At 43.0% G+C, this 24,022-nt stretch overlaps 1 pseudogene; it reads left to right on the top strand.

Annotated features, from left to right (window-relative positions):
* Window positions 1-20,107: 20,107 nt before the first annotated feature.
* LOC142193916 (small nuclear ribonucleoprotein F pseudogene) lies at window positions 20,108-20,531 on the top strand (annotated as a pseudogene).
* Window positions 20,532-24,022: the final 3,491 nt, after the last annotated feature.

Here is a 24,022-nt window from a genome sequence, read left to right as displayed (position 1 = left end):
TAAAGCAGGAGCTCAGCTCAGCTCCTGGTTTAATGCTGCGCTTCTGCGTGTGTCACATCGCGCGTGACGGCGTGACGGCATGACGTCACGACGTCACATCGCGCTTACACCTGTCAGTGAAGTGAGATGAGCGTCAGAGAGAGGAGCGGCGAGGGAGCGATGAAGGAAGGGTGAGTGTAAATAAGTGTTTGTTTTGTGTTTAACATAATGAAGGGGGCCCATGAAACTGGGGGGCAAATGAAGGGGGGGGACGGCATGACACTGTGCAAGATGAAGGTAGTGGGGAGAGAATGGCATGACACTGGGGCAAATGAAGGGGGGGATGACATTACACTGGGGCAGATGAGGGGGGGGGGAGAATGGCATTACACTGGGGCAGATGAGGGGGGGGAGAATGGCATTACACTGGGGCAGATGAAGTGGGAGAATGGCATTACACTGGGGCAGATGAAGTGGGAGAATGGCATGACACTGGGGCAGATGAAGTGGGAGAATGGCATGACACTGGGGCAGATGAAGGGGGGAGAATGGCATGACACTGGGGCAGATGAAGGGGGTGGGGAGAGAATGGCATGGATACTGGGGCAGATGAAGGGGGAGGAATGGCATGACACTGGGGCAGAGATGGGGGGACATGAAACTGTGGGCAGTTGAAAGGGGGAGAACAGCATGAAACTGGGGACAGAGATGGAGGGGGGGGACATGAAACGGGGCAGATGAAGGGTGTATATGAAACTGGGGGAGAGATAGAGGGGGGGACATATAATTTACAGGTGACTGTAGGAGGATTATACTGTGTGGGAGCACATGAAAATGAATGAGAATGGGTGGAGTCAACAGAAAAGTGGGCGGAGCTAAACTTGTTGCGGCGCGCGGAGCGCTCCGCACATTTTCTACCTCTTTCTACTCTTCAAAAGTTGGGAGGTAATACATAATTGGTATGTCACAAAATAAAGTGGTGTTAAAATGGCGGGGAGGGGGGGGGCAGACACTTAGGGTGTATGGGGCCCCAAAATTCCTGGTGGCGGCCCTGCCTCTTACAGTATGTCAGCCTAAAGTATATAGTAAAATAGATCTGTTTACCTGAGCCATGTTTCCCGAAACAGTTTTGATGCCCATTATGTTTTTATTACCGACATGGGTATGGTGTGGCGCATTTGCTACCAACTTTTTTCTTACCTATCACAACATTAAAGTGATTTTCCAAGCAAAGAATAATTTTTCAGAAAAGGTCTGTTAGTGCTATTAATGGGTTCGTAAATGCAACCAAAAATCCATTTCAGTGTTTTCAGTGATTTCTGGGTTTATCGGGGAGCTCCTGGCATCTTCTGCATTTGTTTACATGGGAATCTTTCTGTTCTGTTTTCTTACAACTACTATGATGCCTTGGGCTACACTCAGAGCTGACTCACACCACCTCCCTTTCTCACTCCCTTTCCCTCCCTGTTTCCTTAGCTAGCCCGCTCCCTACTAGCCGTTCCCAACTATCTCAATCCCCGACCCCATCATACTTACCTGTCTTCCAATCCAGATCTTCTAGGTACGGGACATCATTTCTCCTGGTCGGCACACCTGCGCAATAGAGTTGGGAAACTGGCTATTGCGCATGTTCCATTTCCTCCTTCTGGAAACGTAAAGTCAACAGAAAATTGGAATATGAGCCTACAGCGGTCACATGACGGCCCCAGCGATCTAGGTTTAGATTTATAGTAACCTAAGTCATTTAGAAGGTAGGCAAGTAGGTAGTAGCTTAGATTGGAAATATCAATGTATCCAAGACAACCCCTTTAAGTGTCATCAGCCTAAGATGGCTGGGAGCAGTCAGGTGGGTGTCTGACACCACGGGGTCTTTCGGCAAAATGAACGAAGGTACTTTGATCTCTGCATCCCTTTGAATACAGCAGAAGCCAGATGAATTTGCCCCCAAATCAGTGCCAAGCGACATCAAGTCAACTTATCCCAAAGTTAACAAGTTGATTAAAGCCACTTATATATAAATCCATTCATCTCCACAAAAAAGAGCGCACTGGTTTCACACTTCTGTAAAGCAAATAAACTAATTGAGTAATCCAAAGACCTCTAGAACCAGACATTTGGTTTTTACCAATTTACAGTAAGGATCCTGTGACTTTCTTGTCTGTCTGCACTAGGTGGCTTCATCCATTATTTTGGCTGGGGTCACATCTGTGTCAAAGCCCTTGTTTGGGCACTCCATAACAGTGTCCAATGGAAATCGTGCAAGTCCGACTATTTTATCCTATGGTTCAAATATTTATTGGGGTTTTTGGCTCTGTTCATGTCCATTATTTATCAGATCGGTTATGTCCATTTTTGTGTTCTTCTGGTCCTCCAATGGCCCAGAAGAATGGACAGAAGGATATAGTCAAGGTATTTGAAGGCTGGTCTACTCAATTGCAGTTTTAAGGAGGTTGTGTCACTAGGGCATCACTTTTGTAAAGGGGACTAATTGGGTCTGGCATTCCTAGACTTCAGAAAGCGGCTGCTATAGACAAGGGAGGTATAACCTGGCCAATTGTTGGGAACAAATGTAGGAACATTTCCCAATAACTGGCTTGTGGAAGACATGCAATGTGGCGCTGGCTGTGTGTCAGTCTGCACTGTTGGCGTTTCCACTTTACAATGTTAATCAATTATTAAAGGGGTTGTGCCATTACTAGCACTCATTCCCTTTCCACAGGATAATAGGTGATAAGTGTCAGATCACTGGGGGTCTGAGTATTGGGATCAGGAGAATTGAAGAACCAGTAGTCTTGGGTAGCCCGCGCTACATTCAAGGATGGAACGCAATTCATGCAAACGCACTGATGATTGATCCTCGTTCTCATGGGTTCTAGGGACGCCCGGTAATCTGTCAGTTATAAGTGATTGTAATGGAACAACTCCTATAACTATAACTTGTTCTTTTTTTAACTGTGGTTCTGTCACATTTTCAATAAATAGCAAGCAATAATCAATAAATGGATAATAATGTAAGTGAAAAGATCGGTGCCGCAGCCTCGTACATCATGTCACCTGACCTTGAGTGTGCAGGGATCACAAGACAAACCACCAAACACTTGCTTGTTGAGTAATCGCTTCTTTGATGCAGCACAAAAAAAATATTGATTTTCGGCAGCACATCACTCAGTGTAAATGAAAATGTATGGGGGATGAATGCTCACATTACTCTGTGTACGGGCAATGCAAAAAGCATGTTATTTTGACTGTTTAATCATCACCCTCCCCAGCCTATGTAATGGGGTCTTTATAGTACATACCAGATATTCAAAAGGGCAGCTGCATATATAATATATGGGAATATAATATATGGGAATATAATATATGGGCAGTCCAGGTCTGGGGAAGTTTTATTAAGATTGGCATTGCGTATGACAGTGTTAGTAAAGGCCCAGGGCCTGGCCTGTTAGGAAATCGTGCAGATTTTCATTATAACTCATGCCTGAAAACTTAGTTGTAATAAACATGCCAGGCTGGTTCCTGCCCAGTCCACATTTGCACACCCTATCGTGTACCAAACATGTACCATAACTCCCATTCAGCACAAGAAATGACCTCAATATCATCATTCTACACCAGAAAATTAGCATAGATGGATTGACAAATTCTCCCATTCTTTGTGAGTGGTTCTTGATCCTGGCTCCAAAGTGGAGGACCCCTTCTATGATACCCATATGTCTTAAAAGAGGTCTATGATATTGCATTCCACTTCACCATCTCAGGCCATTGACATCCCACCCATAGTCCCACTTGTAAGAGGCTGAGCTGCAAAACCAAGCACAGCCACTATACAATGTAAGATACTGAGCTAGGTATTGCAGAGGCTGGAGCCTATGATTTGTATCCAAAATGTAACTCTTGATATCCTATTGTCCTGAACATCCTATGATTTTGCATTTGGCTCATATAATAAGACTTATAATGGAATAACAGGTTTGTATACAAATTTATCCTTGTATGTCAATGCGCTTTTCTAAGCTCACAAGGTGATTTGCTGTCCTTCTCCTTCTATATGTCATTAATATTTCCATGTTATTTCAGTAGACCATTGAAGATTTGATGTTAAATTGAAGCGATAACAAAATATAGGGATTTGATAACTCTTTAGGAGATGGGACTATAGCGATCATAGATAATGGGATAGGATGTAATTGTTCAGACGTCACGTCAGCTTGGTTTACGGAAACTACATTTTTCTAAATCATATAATGAACCAATGCAGTCATGTTATATCAATATCATAAAGAATGGCTGCGCGCAAACCGGTTGTAATAAATCGTAACGCAGGTAGAATGAGAACAGAGATGTTTGTCGGGGATCGTCCTCCATGTCATCTTCACAATAGGAGTTGCTAAGGGAACCTATTTCTTCGCTGACATGTTAATCAGCGGCAGGGAAGGGACCACGAAGCAATTTTTCACAGCTGACTTTCCTCATTTATTTGGTAAATCTCTGAAAATGTCATTATGGAAGTTGCATAGAGCAGAGAAAAAGTTTGTACAGGGCAGACAATAGAACAGCTGATGTTTTCTGTAACAATCGACTAGATGGATTGGATGTCATTCAGATGGTAATGTTACAGGATCCGCAATCAAGTCGTGACAATGGCCTCATTATTGGACAAACTTTGCCACTTTAGTTGGAGCAAAAAAATATATGTAAAGAAAAACAATGAGGACAATAACAATGGCTCTCAATGGAAAATGATGGGTGCATGATGTCATGACGGGCGGCTTGTGATTGGATCCATTGCAACACATCAGTGGGCATTGTGCTGTACATGAACTGATATGAACCAAACTACGTACAGGGCGGAGAAAATGGCTCCCATATTGTAAAACTCAAGTTCTTCCAAAATTATTAGGATATAAAATTATAATATAAACTGCTAACTACTCTATTTTTGACAACATTTTTACCAAAGCCCTTTTTTCTCTGCCAGTTTTCGGATGGACATTGTGGCTGTGTCTCCAATGGAAACCCGGAACAGACGCGAGCTTAGTCTTTGTAATATTTCTCTCCCACTGTCCTGTTATAGATATGAAATGATAATACCACAACCATTTGTCTTGTTTTAATCATACACTGTCTACCAGTAAGTATATGGACACCTGTGGTAGAATAGAAACACAAAATTTCTTCATATCCAATAGTAGGTAGACCCCAGCAGATGCTTCCTTATGGATGGGATTGATCGACACAATATTCTCAGATACCTGGTGAAACTCCTGGTGTATGTGAGCCATCGGTTGGGTGCGGTTTCTCTGGCCGGCACCCGTCGGTCTCTATCTCCCAGTTTCCGGGGTCTGCCGACTCGGGGCACATTCCGACAATCACCGTTCACCTTCCACTTCATAATCACATAGGCTACTGTGGATTTTGGGTAATTCAGTTTGCTTGCTAAGTCCCTTAAGGATCGACCATTTCTCTGGTACCCAACAATTACCCCTTTCTTGAAATCGGACAATTCCGCACTTCGTAGCATCTTGCATGCGACTAATGCCAATGCTGTTTCTTACACGATATTTAATGGCTGAAGGTGTGACATTGCAGATATCTTCATTTGCATGGGTGTCCATATACTTATTGGTAGACAGTGTATTCTGACATACTATTGAGAAATATCAGATAACAGCATTGGTGTGGGTCCATTGGTTTTGGTTCCCCACCAAATACAATGTCAATCCCTCAGTCAACATGGCTTGATGATGAGGTCAAGGGCATTTGGTTTGTTGAGTTCCATCAATCCTTTGGTGCTGAAGGACCCAGAACCCCAATGAAAAAGTAAAAAAAGAAAACAATCAAAAAACCTACATACAAGTATATGCTGAAGCTCAGCTTCAATGTATTGTTTGCTATGGATTTGTTGATGGATGTGATCTGCACATTAGATAATGTATATGGCGACAGTCTCATAACTGTTACCTGGAGATTCCTGTTGGTTGACACAAGAGTGTAAAACCCATCCTGTCTTTTCCTTTAGGAGATATAAGCATCATTACACGTATCCACCCACAATTGTAATTATATGTAAATTTAGCAGGCGTGGATGTACAGAGCTATCAGAGCTATCAGATTTCCTATACAAACTCTTCCCATCCTTGCAGATCTCCAGTTATCGCTTCTGCAGTATATTGTAATTATATTAAGATAAAATCTATTAGTATTGTGTCTGCCTTGAAATGACGTTCTAAATAGCTGTCCCCTTATGAGTGATTCGGCTCAGTTTCATATACATGCAGGACGCATTGTACACTGGGGATCCATAAGCCTGTGTATTAACAGAAAATATGATTCACAGAACCTCAATTTATTACCAAGGCACCTTCCAATACCCTGAAGCAATTCAATAAAATAGGATTATTTCCCCATGTAATACATTAAGCTCTGGCGGATCAATATTCAAACCACTTGATTTTCCAGAATTTCTGATATGTTATAGACTGGAAGGACCGGAATGAGCCCCCTGTCAAACAGCACACAACTAGCAATAGCCATGGGATGAGACTCAGAACAACTGAATGAATGGCAGATTTCATCCTACGCATGGCAAAGGTTAAAATCCACCGTGGAAACCTGCAAAATAATTCAATATGCTTGTCAAATTGTGTGCAGATTCTGATTTTTTTATACATTGTATAGATGACATTTGTTGGGTAGTATCCAATAGTATCAGAACAAGGAGGGTCACACTGGCCCCGCACCGATCAGCTATCTCAGCTGCCAGAAGCTGTAGTGAATGGGAGCAGAACTACACTTTCCCAATGCCACCGCTACAATGTATGGAGCCAAAAACTGTATGCCGTATACAGAGACGTAGACTGCAGTGATGGTGCCAGGGAACTGAATTGCTGCAGAGCTGATTCCAACCATATACCTCGTATATGGCTTCTGGTAGCCAAATCAGCTGATTGGTGCAGGACCCCACCGATCTGATATAATCTGTGTCCATTAGCCATGAGTCTCAGACAACCCCTTTAAGATCTTACATCATTTGCTGCTAACTGTAAATTCTATTATTTATTTCATTCTCTTGCTTATATAGCACCAACATATCTTGCTTTACAGTTAATGTCCATATAGAGCTCACAATATGTTATTATTATTTATTTATATAGCACCATTAAATCCCTGGTGCTGTACATTTGAGGGTTTACATACGGTACGTACGTTCCCCATCAGTATGTCTTTGGAGTGAGTCCCCAGAGAAAACGCAAACAAACATGGGGAGAACATAAAACTCCTGGTAGATGTTCTTGGTCTGATTCAATACTAGGACTCCAGTGCTGCAAAGCAACAGTACTAACCACCAAGCCACCGAGCCACCTGCAATTCTGGAAAATCTATAACATATACAGTAGGTACCATATGGACTCCTAAACTGGTTTTGCTATTTGAGATTTTGCAGGAACATAGACCTGAAATGGGGTCATCTCTCCTATGTGAATGGGGGAACTAAGCACTTCCAATATTTGACCACCATAAGTCTAGGAGGACTGGTGCCTGTTAACTCATCTCCATCCCTTAATGCCTATGGTAAATATTTGGGGTGTCCAGTAGTCAGTACCCCATCAGCCAGCTTTGGTCTCAGATAGGAAAACCCAATGAAATCCCTTTTATGTGACTGTATTCAGGCTGAGAAATATGGTCCATGTGTTGGCTGTATATACTGGCTTGTCCACGGCATGTCTGAACTGAACTCACGGTATCGTATGCATTCGCAATACTATGGTCAGGTGGGAAAATAACCCTGAAAAATGGACATTATTTCTAGGTCCAAATGGTCATGTGAAAGGGGCTCCAACCATTCTTACATTTGGTCAGGTAATAGTGTACATTGGTTTTCATAGAAGCAATGAGAGCAAGTAGACATCAAAGTGTCCTATCTTTTCTTCTGAACAGGTGCTTGAGGCTTTATGACAGCGCCCTATCTAATATCCCTGGCCAGAATTAATGTTGAATGGAAGACCTTTATAGATCATGGCCTGGGGTCCTATCAGTGGTATAGCAATCTATTTCAACGAAAATGCCTGCCAGAATCCTCGACTGATCCTATAATGAATTAACTTCACCTGGCGGGAATATTAACTTAATCTGATAAAGTAAATCAGAAATGATGTCCCCCCGCCAGCAGGAATCCATGATGCCTCCGAACACAAATTACATCTCGTACCAATGAAAATAGGACAGGGCTACTGCAGTTCTACTCGATTTAGATTGTTAAAGGAACACTAAAAACAGAAAATGCACAATAAAATTTTTTTAAAAAATTCCTAGAACTTTGCTCCTTTCATCTCCCCATTTCCTTTGTTCCTATTTTGTCTTATTTTACAGTTAAAGTGAGAATACATACATAAATTTATTATGCATCCCTAGAGATCAGCCATGTTTATTTTCCTCATAGTCCTATCCCAGTTGTAAGACAATTGGCTGAAGCAAGAACCTCGTGTGACATCTGCAGGGCACCCCTAGGGCAGGACTTATGGGAACAGCTGAGTACTGGCGCTCTACACTGTCCTATTTAGACCCCGATAATATCTCCATTTAGTATTCTGTATCGGAGAGATTGCTTGGGGACCCCTGCACGGAAACCTATACGCATTAAACAGCAGTTATCTAAGAAACCACATGGACCCCATAGACTAAAATGGGGTTTGTGTGGTTTCCGCACAAAACAAGCAGAGAGGAAAGAACTGCTTGCAAACCGAGTGGAAACCACATAGACCCCATTATAGTCTATGGGGTCCATGTGGTTTCTTAAGTAACCGCTTTTTTATGGGTATAGGTTTCCGTTCGGGGGGATCCCCAAGCGGACTTCCGAACGGAATACCAAATGCAGATGTGAACTGGGCCTAATTCCCATAGAAAAGAATGGGAGTTATTGCAACAATGCAGCAGATTTAACTGTGAAGCTACAATAGTGCAGAGCTCCGCTGTGCTACACTGTTCCATAGCTCCCATTCACCTCTATGTTACTTTATAGGAAAAGCATGGAGCAGAACTACTTGGCTACTCCCATAAGCCCCATTCTAGGGGCTGAGACTTGGGAGCAGTTATTTGCCAAGATGGACATAACCCTTTCATGACCACCCCTAGCTAAGTTCAACCCCCTCAGTTGGTCACCAGCTGATGGTTGAGAAGATCGACAGATTAACCCTCAGGAATTTTACAAGTCTGATTGTATCAAGATAACGTAGACTGTGAACAGTGAGGACTACTATATTTCATGTTCACTTGTATCACTGGTTTCAAGGTTTATTATTTCTTCAAAGGAGATTCATCGAATTCATATGACTTGTATCTTTAATGATCTCTCTTGATCTTTCCGTCTCCTGATGCAAAAGCATAACTATACTAACTGCTGGGCACACGTCCTAAATCCTTATCATTGTCCCTACCTACAATGTGTCTTTTATGATACAGGTGCCTTCTCATGACACTGAAGGTCCTTTGGCCCCCCTTAGACACAAGGGCATGGATGTATCTGCTACATGTGCACCCCTTTATGAGCGAGTAGTATTCGATCGAGTAGGTATTCGATCGAATACTACGGTATTCGATCGAATACTACGGTATTCGAAATATTCGTATTTGATCGAATACTACTATTCGCAGTAAATATTCGATTCAGAACCAGCGTTGATTGGCCGAATGCTATACAGTGTATAGCATTCGGCAAATCAACGCTGGTTCTGCAGCAGGCTCGTCCTTGCTAGTCGGGAGAGCTGGCAGCTTGCTGTTACAAGGGAGCTGACTTTTTCTCATAGGAATGAATTGACCAGCGTTGATTGGCCTGTGTACAGCATTCGGCCAATCAACGCTGGTTCTGCCGGAAGCTTGTCTGTGAGGAGGTGGAGTCTAAGATTGGACCACAGCAGTCTCCATTGTGGTCCGATCTTAGACTCCACCTCCTCACAGATCTCCTATCCGATCTCACAGACGAGCCTCCGGCAGAACCAACGTTGATTGGCCGAATGCTGTACACTGGCCAATCAATGCATTCCTATGACAAAAAAGTCAGCTCCCTCGTAACAGCAAGCTACCAGCTCTCCTGACTAGCAAGGAAGAGCCTGCTGCAGAACCAGAGTTGATTTGCCGCAGTCTTGTCCTTGCTAGTCTGGAGAGCTGGCAGCTTGTGGTTACGAGGGAGCTTACTTTTTATCAGCGCAACTGCAAGTGCTGTGCAGTTAAAGCGCACGGACCCCATAGGCTATAATGGGGTCCATGCGCTTTACCTGCACAGCGCCCCTCCTAAACACTCTCCACCTGCTATTCGTGGACTTGGTGACTCTTCTTTAGTCGAATAGTGGTTTCCCCTGAAACGATCATTTTTTTCCCCTTAGACTATAATGGGATTCGATATTCGATCGAGTAGTTGAATATTGATGCTCTACTCGAAACGAATATCGAATCTCAAATATTTCACTGTTCGCTCATCTCTAGTTACAACCCTTCCCTGTTAGTTATAAGGGGGCAACTGAGACCATTTTCAGCCCAGTTATTCTTAAGAGCCAGCTATTATGGGGGTCTCCAAATGAACATAACCATGTTTAATATTGTAGACAAAGTTACACATTTTTGGAGCTATTAATAAATAAATAAATAAATAAAAAATAGCAGAGTTTTAAGGATTTTCTCTAACTATCTTAGTGGTGACATCTTTTGTCTTGACCAGTTGCCAATAGATACAACCATGAATGCAGGAACTTTCTATGCTCTGGGACTTGTCAGAAACCCAGTCATGATATGCTTATTGTGGACAGGGTATCAGTCAGGGACACTACATGTATCAGAAGATAACCCAATGTTAGAATTGCCTTTATGTTTTTTACATTACATTTCTGTAATATTATTTGATGTTATAGTTGAACGTAGACAACTAAATGTTTTGTGTGTTTTTTTAACAATTGAATATTGCACTATTTTGTGTTATCGTAGTACTCACATACTAGAGCAGACCTGGGCAAATCCCGGCCCCCTGACTGATTCAGTCCGGCCCGCACAGCTTGACTAGGGAGGCGTGTCTAGGGGGCGTGTCTTATTGCCGGCAGAAGATGGAGACGTGGTGTGTGTCATAAGGTACTGAGATGTAAGGTGAGATGCAGGGGGGAGAGTGTGTGTGTGTATATGTGTCTGTATGTGTGTGTGTCTGTCTATATGTGTGTGTCTATATGTGTCTGTCTGTGTGTCTATATGTGTCTGTCTATATGTGTCTGTGTGTGTCTCAGTAACCTAGGGGCAGAGATGGAAGGGGAATGTTATACTGGGGCAGAGATGGCAGATGGAAGGGGGGGGGGACATGAAATGGGGCAAATAAAGGAGGATATGAAACTGAGGGAGAAATGGAGGGGGGGGGACATGAAACTGGGGGTAGATGAAGAGGGCACTTAAACTGAGGGGACATTAAACCGTGGAGGAAGCTGTAGGGGGACCTGTCTGCCTCTAGTTGCCCCCAGTTTAATGTCACCCTCCAGCTACCCATACGGTTTAATGTCTGCTTCCAGCTTCCCGATTTTGATGTCCCCCTGTAGTTGCCCCCAGTTTCATGTCCCGCTCTAGCTGTCAATTTATTGCCCCCTCAAACTACCCCCGCTGTTTAATGTCCCCCTCCAGCTGCCCCAGTTTTGTGTCCCCTCTAGTTTCCACCAGTTTATACTGGGGCACCAGTGGGGCAGTTGGAAGGTAACATTATAATGTGGGGGCATATAATGTACGGGTGACTGTAGGAGGATTATACTTTGTGGGGGAACTTGGAAAGATGATTGGGAATAGGCGGAGTCAACGTAGAAGTGGGTGGAGCTAAATTTACCATGGTGCGGCCCTCTAGCATAGTTTCAATTTCTTATGCGGCCCCATGGGAAAATTAATTGCCCACCCCTGTACTAGAGGATGTCCATAATAAGGTTATCTCAATAGACAACTGTCCATACACCCTATTAGATGGAGGGCCCCTGCTATTATATGCTAATAACCTGGCATCTACCGTACTGCTGTTATTTTCCAGCCCAATGTTTAGAATCATGAAGATTATTAAAAATGCTGGCTTATTGAAGCATGAGAATTGTTACCTCGTCCTTTGTGTTACTGCATGCAAATTATTAATTCTCTGTTCTCTTAACTATAACCATCCCAGGCTTACAGAAGCCGTATGCAGCTATAGGAACCAGCTGTAAAGGAACACAAAATAATATAATACATAAATAATATGACCAATTTGTCTCCCATTATACTCTATGTATAGAGGTATGTCTCTCTATAAGAGACAGACCCCCTAAGACACCTACTTATACTGATATCTTGAAAAAGCATATATACGGGAAGATGGGGGAGAGGGAAACACAGCCCAACACAATAATATCGCCACCGCTGTAAAACTCACGTCCTTTCTGAAGATATGTGCGCCCGGATCCTGGCACTTCCTCCGACCTAGGAATGAGTCCTTGCAGGGAAAACTTTGAATAAAGAGATGAGGTCCAGCGCTGTCTTCAGTTATTTAAGAAAACTTTCTTTATTGAATCCACATATTAAAAGTATATGCACAGGAATGATTAGACATAGATGTTGGGATTCATAGCAGTTATTGCCAAGAGCTGATATAACCATAACCTGTTCTAGAAATCTCTCACCTCTGCCAAGTCAGTTTTCCCTACGCTGTGCTGAAGAGATCCAACCAGATCGAAACACTGCTGTCCACAGCTGGGATACTGACTTGGCACAATCCTGCATCATAGCAGTAAAGGCTTGTTGGAAAGTCGGGCATGATGTTCAAGGGAGCTACCCCTAGAGGGTAGCAAACAGAGGCACTGTTTCCCTATTTACATCTTGGGAAACAGATTTGCATATTTTTCCCATAATCCCCCCAGTGTAGCTAAAATGGCTTTTTGTAAGACTCCATACGCCTGAGAAGGTGGTCTCTCCTTAGGGAGTGACATTATCCCCATAACATAGTTTAGCAAGGGAAAAAGGAGGAAAATAGAAAGGGGAGCCATGCTGATGTCTAAAAGACCAAGAATTAAAGGGGTTATCCAGAAATAAGTCATGTGCTGCAGTAATGTTTCAGTGGCTGTATGAACTTCTCACAGGGAGGGGTAGTAAACTAGCAAACAAAACGTCACAGTTACAGTTAATGACCTGAAAATAAATCAGATAAAAGGGCTGTATTTAACCCCTTCCCGACCCATGTGGTACTATTACCACATGGATGTCTAGTGCTTCACGACCGATGTGGTAATAGTACCACATGGATGTAAACAATCCCCGCAGCGCAGTGCGGGCGTTCTTGGAGCAGGTGTTAGTTGTATCTGACACCTAACAGCCTGCTCCATCCCCCTCCATCAGACATGGGTGCTGATTTTGAGTTTTAACCCGTTGATTGCCGTAATCAAACATGATCACGGCAAACAACGGGTTGCCCGATCTTGTAGGGATCCCCGGCACCCCCCGCTGCGAGATCGGGGGGTGCTGGTATCCCTACCATGTAGCCAGGGGTCTGATTAGTCACCCCTGGCAGTCCTGAGTCCCACTTACCTTTCTTATCCTGTGCGGGATCTCCTGAAGATAAGCTGTCCCGTCCGTCTGCACGAGCCAGCCGAGCCTCACTTCCTGTTTACAGAGTGATAACGTGCAGGCTCTTACTGAAGCCTGTGACTCACTCTGTAAACAGGATCAGTGATGCAAGCTTCACTCATGTAAGTGTCCCATAGGGACACATGAAAAAGTTAAAAAAAAAAAGTGGAAAAAAAAAAAAGTGTTTTGAAACAATTAATAAAGTTATCAAGCCCCAAAAACCCTTTTTTTCTATAGAAAATGAATTATATAAAAAAAAACCTAAAAATTAATAAAAATACATATTTGGTATCGCCGTGTCCGTAACAATCTGTACAATAAAACTGAAACAATATTTAATGTACACGGTGAATGACGGAAAAAAAAAACGGAAAAAACCCGCCGGAAGTAGTGATTTTTCGCCATCTCACTTTACAGAATGTGCTATAAAAAGTGATCAAAAAGTCAAATGCACCTCACAACAGTACCAATAAAAAGCACACATTGTCCCGCAAAAAATAAGCCCCCAACCAACACTGTCAACCAAAAAATAAAAATGTTACGCCTCTCAGAAGATGGCGATGCAAAAAACATTGATTTATGTCTCCAAATGTGTTTTTGTTCTGCAGAATTAGTTACGCATAAAAAAATAATATAAATGAGGTATCGCCGTAACCGTACCGACCCACAGAATAAAGATAATATGTTACTTATACTGTACGCTGCATGGCGAAAAATTTACAAGGTAAAACGCAATACCGGAATTGATTTTTTTTATTTAAATCCAGCAAAAAAAGAGTTAATAAAATGTATTCAGTAAGTTGTAGGCACCCAAAAATGGTGTCATTACAAAATACATCTCATCCCGCAAACAACAAGCCCTTATATGGCTGCGTCACCAGAAAAGTAAAGAAAATATAGCATCTAGTAATGCAAGAATAAAAACCCGCAAAAATCGCCAAATCATTAGAATACAACTGACGGCGTCAGGAAGGGAATATATAAGCTGTGCGAGCGAATATCAGGGGACACCCCAGATTTAGAGCTTACGAGGGAAAATATACCAGAAGTGACCCCAAAGTGACCCCCAGAGTGACTCCCCCAATTATAGGAGCTACTGGGACATAGTAGGAAATTCGGTGTTTGCAATGTCCTCCGCACAGCTTATATATTCCCTCTTCGCCATCCGCTGTGCAGTCACGTCTGGGATACTAATACTCACTACACCCCCTGATAAATTCTTTGAGGGGTGCAGTTTTCAAACTGGGGTCACACCTTTGGGGAATCCACTTTTCTGGTACCCTACAGGCTCTACAAACATGACATGGCGTCCAGATACCAAACATCTGAATCTGCGCTCCAAAAGCCGCATCGCGCTCCTTCCCTTCTGCGCCCTGCTGTGTGCCCAAACTGCATTTTATGCCACATATATGACACATGTATGATACTGGTGTACCCCGGATAATGCACGTAATGTCATATGTGGGTATAAATTGATATTAGGGCACAGCCAGACACAGAAGGGAAGAAGGGTTATTGGGTTTTTGTAGCACAGACTTAGACGGTTTGTTTGTTTTTTTTTGGATGCCATGACACTTTTGCAGAGACCCTAAAATTGCCCTTACAGAATGGGGTCACTTCTTGGGGAATTCCAGTTCACTGGCACCTCCAGGGCTCTGCAAAAACATCATGGCACCCAGAAAGTCCCTCTAAATCTGTACCCCAAAAGCTAAAAAGCGCAGTGCTCCTTCCCTTCTGAGCCCTGCTGTGTGCCCAAGCAGCAGTTTATACCTACATATATAATTTTTTGCCCCTCAGGATCGCCCACTTAATAGTTTTAGGAGTGCAGGTCTCTGACAACACGAAGTGGGTGCAACGTATTGGGCACCGAAATGGCAGATTTCTTTAAAAATTAAAATTTTCATTTTGTACATTAATTTTTGGAAAGCATTTTTAGGCTCAAAATGATAATACCCCTTGATTCATTCCTTGACGGGTGTAGTTTCTAAAATGGGGTCACTTTTGAGGGGTTTCCATTGTATTGGTACTTTAGGGGCTCAGCAAATGCGACATGGCACCAGAAAACTGCCCTCAAAAGCCAAATAGCCCTCTTTCCATTCTGAGCCTCGCCATGTTCCCATACAGCAGATTATGGCCACATATGGGGTATTGCCGTGTTCAGGAGACATTGTGTGACAAACTGGGGGGCTTTTAATTCTCTAACTACTTGTAAAAATTAAAAATATGGCGCTAAATGGACGATTTATTGGAAAAAAGTAATTTTTCATTTTCACATCTCAATGGTAAAAAAAAATCTGTGAAACACCTGTAGGGTCCAAGTGCTCACTAAACCCCTTGATAAATTCCTTGAGGGGTCTAGTTTTCAAAATGGGGTCATTTGGGGAGGGGGGTTTCCACTGTTCTAGCACTTCAGGGGCTCTCCAAATGCAACATGGTGCCTGAAACAGATTTCAGCTAAATTTGCCCTCTAAAATCCCAATAGCGATCCTTCAGCTCTGGACCTTACAGTGTGCCCATACATCACTTTACATCCACATAAGGGGCATTTCTGTAGTTGGGAGAAAATGCTTGACAATTTTTGGGGTGCATTTTCTCTTTTAACCCCTTGTGGAAATGCAAAATTTGGGGTTAAAGCAACATTTTATAGCAAAAAATGTCACTTTTCCTTTTGTTGGGCCAATTCTGTTACACTCCTGTAGGGTCAAAGTGCTCACTATACCCCTTAGTAAATTCTTTGAGGGGTATAGTTTCCAAAATGGGGTCACATTTGGGGGTTTCCACTGTTTTGGCACCTTGGGAGCTCTGCAAACGGGACATGGTGCCTGAAAAGTATTGTAGCAAAATCTGGCCTACGAAATCCAATTAGCGCTCCATCCGCTCTGAGAGCGACCGTGTGCCCGTACATTAGGGTACCAGCACATATTGGGTATTGTCGTGTTCGGGAGAAATTTTGTAACAAAATGTGGGGTGCAATTTTGGTACTATTCCGTTATCGGGCCAGCAGCAGCGCATTTCAGCACCAGCTTTCGGGACAGCAGTTCAGTTCAGCAGCGGGAATTACAATGACATCCGAGGACTGCTGGCCCGATGCTTGTGCCCAGTAGCCAGTACATCAATGACCCCCCCTCCATCTCCTCCTCCTTCCAGTGCTGCCCCCCAGCTCTCCTTACATCTACCCCGTACCCTCTCCCCGCCACATGACTAAGCCGATGCTGGCCCGATGATAGAGGCCGTGCTTGTGTGTAGTAGGCAGTACATCGATCGATGCCCTCATCCTCCTCTTCCTTCCAGTGCTGCCCCCCAGCTCTTCTTACATCTGCCCCGTACCCTCTCCCTGTAATAGGCCTCACCGTAAATCTTGAGCAATGAATGCTACTAGATAGCCGCCGGACGCTGCAGAAAGTTTGTCCCTCCGGCTCGCTGTAGCTCACCGTTCCTATAGTCGGCGTGTTTCTTGTCAGGGCCTGGATTGAGCCCCGGTGTCTTTCCTTTCGGTCTCGGTACTAGCGCTGAGGTGAGGCCTAGTCGTGTGGCGGGGAGAGGGTACGGGGAAGATGTAAGGAGAGCTGGGGGGCAGCACTGGCAGGAGGAGAAGGATGGGGGAGGGGGGTCATCGATGTACTGGTTACTGGGCACAAGCATCGGGCCAGCAGTCCTCGGATGTCATTGTAATTCCCGCTGCTGAACTGCTGTCCCGAAAGCTGCTGCTGAACTGCGCTGCTGCTGGCCCGATAACGGAATAGTACCGTCAGATCTTCCGGATGAGCTTTTTAAAGAGTACCTCCCGTTCCAAAAAACTTTTTATAAATGAATAGTACATTGGAATATACAAAACTTTGGAATATATCTTATTAAGGAAATCTGTTTCCTTTACCTCTTATTAAGCTGTTCTTCCCCTAATCTTCATTCTGACTGCTTGTTTACATTAGATTTGTTACTGACAACAACCTCACACACAGAGCTCTATGAAGAAGGGAGGGGTGATGTAGCAGTTAATTGATTCATTGCCTCATTCTGTGCACTGGTAGCCTCTTCTCTACAAACCTAACAATGTTAAAAGAGCACAGAATAGCAGAATGTAGGGGCAGCAATTATTTTAGTGTCTTTTCTAGAAACATCTTCTTCCCTCCCCTCTTCATAGACCATGCCTGAAAAATGGAGAAGAAAACATAATTCTTAAATGAGATATATTGCAAAGTTTCACAAAGTATCCCATGCCATTCATTTATGAAAAATTGTTTATAACTGGAGGTATGCTTGTAATAATGACAAGAAGTCATCCTCTACATTTAACAGGTAGACATTTCTCCATTGTCATATATGGAGATTCTTTACAGTAAGAGCAGTGAGACCATGAAATGCTTTGCCCTAAGACCTTATGATGGTTAATTACTAGAAGAGGATTTCTTCTGATCCCGTCCTCACCAGGGAGGATTTGTCTTCCTCTATATCTACATGGTAGGGTTATAGGTTGGACTTAAAGGGGTTGTCCCATCACAAGGATCCTATCTATACTGCTTGTTAATGTGGATGTAAGTCTTTTCCTAAATACACTGCTTCAGCAAAACTGCTTTGTTTGTCCACTATCTTACTTTATTCAATTCATTGTTGACACAGCCCTTGACTTATCTGCTCAAAAGTCAAGAGATGTATCTGCCTTGGAGGGAGGGAGGAGGGCTAAATGCATGGGAGCCAGCCTGTGTTTCTAGCTATTCCTGTGTCTGCACCACGTGACCTTCCTGCTATCAGATAGGGGAGAGGAGCTGCTTTCATTTCTGAACTCATCTTCTGTTCTCCCAGTTATCAGGCTAGCTAATTCAATTGTGTTCATTATGGCAGAGACAGGCAGTCTCTGTATGTAACACAGAATGGAGTTGCTCCTGCCTGTACTTCATAGTCCAATATTGTGCATATAGTGTTGTTTGAGGACCTTTGATGACATCACAGGCCCTTCAGCTGCCCCATAGAATCACACTATGCGGTGGGCGGAGCTACACGGATTTTACAGCAGTGAAGACTGGTGAGTATGCAACATGGGGATACCCCGTTAATGGGTCTGTATCAGCTATGCTACTTTGTATTTAAAGGATCATTCCTGCAATAATCAATCCTCGTGCCTTGTTGAGAGTTGGCCTTATATACGCAGCCCTTCTCCACAAAACTCTATATGGGAGATACAGACTCAACTCTTTTCCCATGCAATGCTGACCCTCCCAGGTAACATGGAACTGAGACCCATCCAATTCTTGATAGAAATCTATAAGATATACAATTTATATGCCATAAATGTTTATTTCAGGATCCTGAGGAATTACATTAAATTGTCAAATGTGACAGGTAGTAGTGGGAGTAGTGACTTGTCTTGAAGTCTTACATAAGCACTCATTGTTTCTGATGGTTCCAACCAACTAATTGTGTTTAAGAGCTCTGAATTGTGGATAAAGCACATTTTGGGACTATGTTGAGTATATAAGACATTGCATTAATTTGAGGTCTGGACTATATGAATGAAAGGAGGTTGTCCAGCAATTTAAAATAAAAAAAATGTTGCAAATACATACCAATCCCCTGCTGCTCCTTTTTTGACAATTCGTGTGTCCTCTACCAGTTCATATATTTCATGGTCACTCTTGACATGGACAGGTGATGCTGCAGTCAAATTATTTTTTTTACTTTTTTTGCAGCATTAAATAATCAAAATTTCTAGACAACCCACTGGTTTTTATAACATAACATTTATATTTCAGTTTTTAGTGGGGGGGTTTTCATGGAAAATTAAAAAAAATTGGTATTTCCTAATCTTAGAATATTAACTTTTAGGGTAAGTTCACACAGGGTTTTTTGGTCAGGATTTTGAGGCCATATTCGCCTCAAAATTTTGACGAAAAGACGGCTCCCATTAAAATCAATGGGATCTGGTCAGGTCTTCTTTCCAGGAACCGTTTGGTCTGGCTCCTGGAAAAAGAAGCAAGATGCTCATTCTTTCAGGTGGATTCGCCTCGCAACATCCGCCTGAAGACACTCCCTCCTCCCAACTAGGCCCATTCATTTGGGCCTTTTCCAGAGCGGAGTGCATGACTGGATGCCAATGCACTGCCCTGGCATCCAGTTGTAGCTACCCATATTTTGGTCCGGAACCTGAGGCGGCCTCTGCCTCAGGTTCCGGACCAAAAAACCCTGTGTGAACTTACCCTTAGTGAAAGTCATGTGTTTAAAATTGAAAAGTTTTTAATGCTACCCTTGCCAATTTCCAAAAAGGGGACATGGTAAGGATGTGCAATAGGCAGGGACATCAGCCTTGCCACAATTGTAATCATTTACACAATTTTTCTGTTATAAATCAGGTAACTCCCAGCAGTGCAGTATGGCGGTCTTGAAGACCCCCACTAAGATTTTGTTGCTTTTTTGGTGCAAACTTTGCTGACTTTTTCTGAGACCAAGCCAGGAATAGATTCAAAAGGACTTAAATTTTGTTCAGGAAAATGCAGCACATCTTCAACAAGAACTCAGTGTGTCAGCCATTTCCTGCTCACTCCGGCGGTGTGTTCAACCGAGCGCTCCGAGGAGGAATTTTTTTTCTACCGTACGCGCAGTTGGTCAATAGATCGGCGGCGCCTTCATTGGCATCATGAGTTTGCCATTAAACCCCAAACCCTTCCTGAACGGCCTCACCGGTAAGCCAGTCATGGTCAAGCTGAAGTGGGGGATGGAGTACAAGGGCTACCTGGTGCCTGTGGATGGCTACATGAATATGCAGCTCGCAAACACTGAAGAGTATATTGATGGTGCATTGTCTGGACATCTTGGAGAAGTTTTGATAAGATGTAACAATGTATTGTATATACGTGGTGTAGAAGAGGAGGAAGAAGATGGCGAGATGAGAGAATAAACAACTTCCAATTTATTTTTGCACATTTTTCACTTTTTACGTCTATTGTTGGACATGTTCTGTATTTTTTTGTTAACAATAAAAACTATTGTAATAAAAAAAAAAAAAAAAAAAAGAACTCAGTGTGTGTCTTCAGTCTAAGGGGAATTTATTCTTTATATTTTGTCTTATTTTTGGGGGGCATAGCTTGAATTTTTATAAGGTACTTCAGTGTGTGGGAGTAGTGTTGTTACCTTCTTATCTCTCTTCTGTTTTGACACTTAGATATTTTTAGTTTTAGGGTCAGGGCACATGGAGTTTTGGGCGCTGATTTTGACGCTGAATCCGCCTCAAAATCAGCCTCCAAGAAAAGCCTCCCAATAGAACTCTATCTTTGAGACGGATTTAGCATCAAAATCAGCGCCAAAAAACTCCGTCTGCACTGACCCTTAGGGTAAGTTCACACGTGGGTTTTTTGGACCAGACTTTGACGTGGAAACCTTGTCAGATTCCGATCCAAAAAAAGGCTAGCCACCGGCATCCAGTCACGGCATTCCGCTTCGGAGAGAGGTGACACGAGGCGGATGTCCATCTGAAGAAGGGGCAGGTCGCTTCTTTTTTCCGCGAGCGGGCTCTATGTGTAAAGCACTATGGAAACAATGTGATGCATTTCCAGAATGTTTCTTGGCTGTGTGGGGCCTTAGCCATAAAGGAAAAGGTTTATTAAAGGTTCTGTAGAGGATTCTGTAGGGCCACTGTGCAGCATTTCTCTCTTACTGAGGCTTTACCTTCATGACTACAGTATGTTTATCCCTTTTCCCACAGATTTAATTATGACGTCTTTTCTTCCTTTAATCATTGATATTTCAGAACATCCTCATCTGTATATTCCGCCTCACTGGATGTGTCAGACCTAATTGTGTTCCAAAATAGGGTGATAAATAGGGCTCCCCATTGAAACATAAAACAAACATTTAGGTATAGATGGATTTGGCAGATGTTCTATTATTTGTTTGTCCCAGGGAGATCTTTTTCCTTTTTTTTCAACAAGCCATCTGGATTTCGGCACTCAGTATATTACTCTCATGAGATTTCGATAATGAATGCAATCTGAATAGTTTCATGTGAATTAGGACATATTTACATTGTTTTATGGATAGAATGATTATTGTAAATCAATGGGTGGAATAACGTTCTAGTTTACTTTCTAGCTACTACAGTCATTACAGAGCGGATCGTAAAGCTGGTGTCTCCTGTAGATGAAGATACAATGGGATCCTTTATATTTTTATTAATAATTTCCTAATCTCAACTTTACTCCATTAACATATTGCTGGATCATTAAAAGGAATATATCATCCACCTTTACTAATAAAAACCGGATGCTGTTTACTGTATATGATAATAGGAGCCATCTTGCCTGTAGTGCTGTCAACAGCATTCAGAGATATGCAAAAGACCATATAGTGTTATGGGCATGCTATGTGATCTGTGCAGAAGTCATTGTGACGTGGAGCTATGACTATCACTTATTCAGAATGGAGAATCTTGTGATATCTATGTATATGAGACATCCCGTAATCATTGTAATCGTGCCTGTAAAGAAAATTAATTGACTGATGAAAAGTGATCTCTACAGAACAGGAAGTGTCAATCAAAAAGGTTACTGGAGTGAAAGCTCAAGGGTTTTTGAAGAATAGATGGAACATTGGACAGTAACATTACCAAAATTTCCTAAAGAGATATTTTTTAAGTGACTTAATGTTAGGATAACAGATGCAGCTCAGAGTCAAAGTGAGAACCAGGACTAGATACACTGATTTAATTGGTCAACATGATGCTGTGTTTTCAACACTCCTAGGCCGCAACAACTCCAACCCCACAATGGTGTTCACCACAGCCCCAGGTGCAGGGGATGGACTTGGCTGCACTGCTGGGCGGAGCAGTACAGGTCGGAAAACTTCAAACACACAGCGCACCACAAATCAGTTAACCTAATGCACAAAATTGTCTGAACACTGTATAAGCAATGCCGCCCCTGCTACCTCTTGTGTCACCCCCTCTACCTCATAGATTGTAAGCTCTTTTGAGCAGGGCCCTCAGTCCCATTGTGTGAAATGACGTTCTTTGTTATGTATGTCTGTATCTGAACCCTATAAATTGTACAGTGCTGCGGAATATGTTGGCGCTATATAAATAAAATGTATTATTATTATTATTATTATTATTATTATTATTATTATTAACCTGTGTAATGTCTTTGCCTGTTTGGGTTTCTGCGCCAATCTCCACACACACGCTGCAGCACAGGAGGCAGGCTCATTTTGATTCTTTTCTTAGAGTTTTTGATTGCACTGTGTGGAATTCTCTCTGATTATCAAATAGTTAATTCTAGCCTTGCCTGTGTGAATGATAGCCTGTTTTCCAATCAAGTCTAGGGTGGGTCTTTGGCTTCCTATATACAGGCTATCTGCCCACACAGGCTTTTGGCTATTGAAACTCTCTCCTGTGACTTCGTCCCTGCTAAGCTACTTTTCTGCTACTATTGTATTGCTGACCTCTGGCTTACTCTTGTGACTATTCTCTTGGATTATGATTCTGTACTGCGTTGCTCGACAGTTACTGGGCCCTTGGCTAGCTGAACTCGCTTTGTTGTTGTCTTGTCTGCGTTCTATGTTGTAACATATATAGGTAGGGCTCGTCGAACAGTTGTCGCCTATTGCTTAGGATAGGACCAGTAAGCAGGAAGGGACAGCGGGGGTTTCAGCTTAGGGCTCACTGTCTACTGTGCTTCTCCCCCCAGGGTTCACCAGCAGCTACTGGAGAATTGCTCCTATTGCAATTCGCTTACATCCAGACACTGAGATCTCTTACCAGAAGATGTTTTGAGTTGCAGTGTAGGTCCAAGGATCCAGAAGGCTTAGACGGGTGGTCAGCAGGTGGCCACAGAGAGTAAAGGTCGTCAACAAGAGGGCATTGCAGTACAGTGGGAAATCCAAAGGGATCATCAGGCAGGCCGAGTAACAGGTAACAGGAGCAATAGCGAAGTACAAAACGGTGTTCAGGAAGCAGAAGTCTAGAGGCAAGCCGGGGGCATAAACAGGAACAGTACAAAATCAGGAGGCAAAGGAAAGGTCAGGGAAAAAGGGTCAGAAACACAGGAAATTAGATAACAGAAGTACACTTACTACTAGGACACAAATTCAACTAAATAGTCAGCGGTGGTCCAGAGCCAGAGCCCTCCTTAAATAGGCTCCGGCCTGCTGCTATGCCAAAACTGGAAGTCCTCCTTCCGGTTCAGGAGGAGACAGGCAATCCCCACACATAACTGTGGAGGTTCCAGTCTGCCTACCAAGACCCGGAAGCGGGGACACAGGAGTGCGGTAAGGAGAGCGCCGGCAGATTTTTTAACAGCTTTATTACAGATCCAATAACTACTGATAAGTTATCTCGAGTATATGCCGACCCGAATATAAGCCGAGGCCCCTAATTTTACCACAAAAAACTGGGAAAACTTATTGACTCGAATATAAGCCGAGGGAGGGAAATGCAGCAGCTACTGGAAAATTT

This window comes from Leptodactylus fuscus, chromosome 2 (genome assembly GCF_031893055.1).
Source record: "Leptodactylus fuscus isolate aLepFus1 chromosome 2, aLepFus1.hap2, whole genome shotgun sequence".
NCBI classification, from domain to species: domain Eukaryota; kingdom Metazoa; phylum Chordata; class Amphibia; order Anura; family Leptodactylidae; genus Leptodactylus; species Leptodactylus fuscus.
This window is presented reverse-complemented; position numbering and strand designations above follow the sequence as displayed.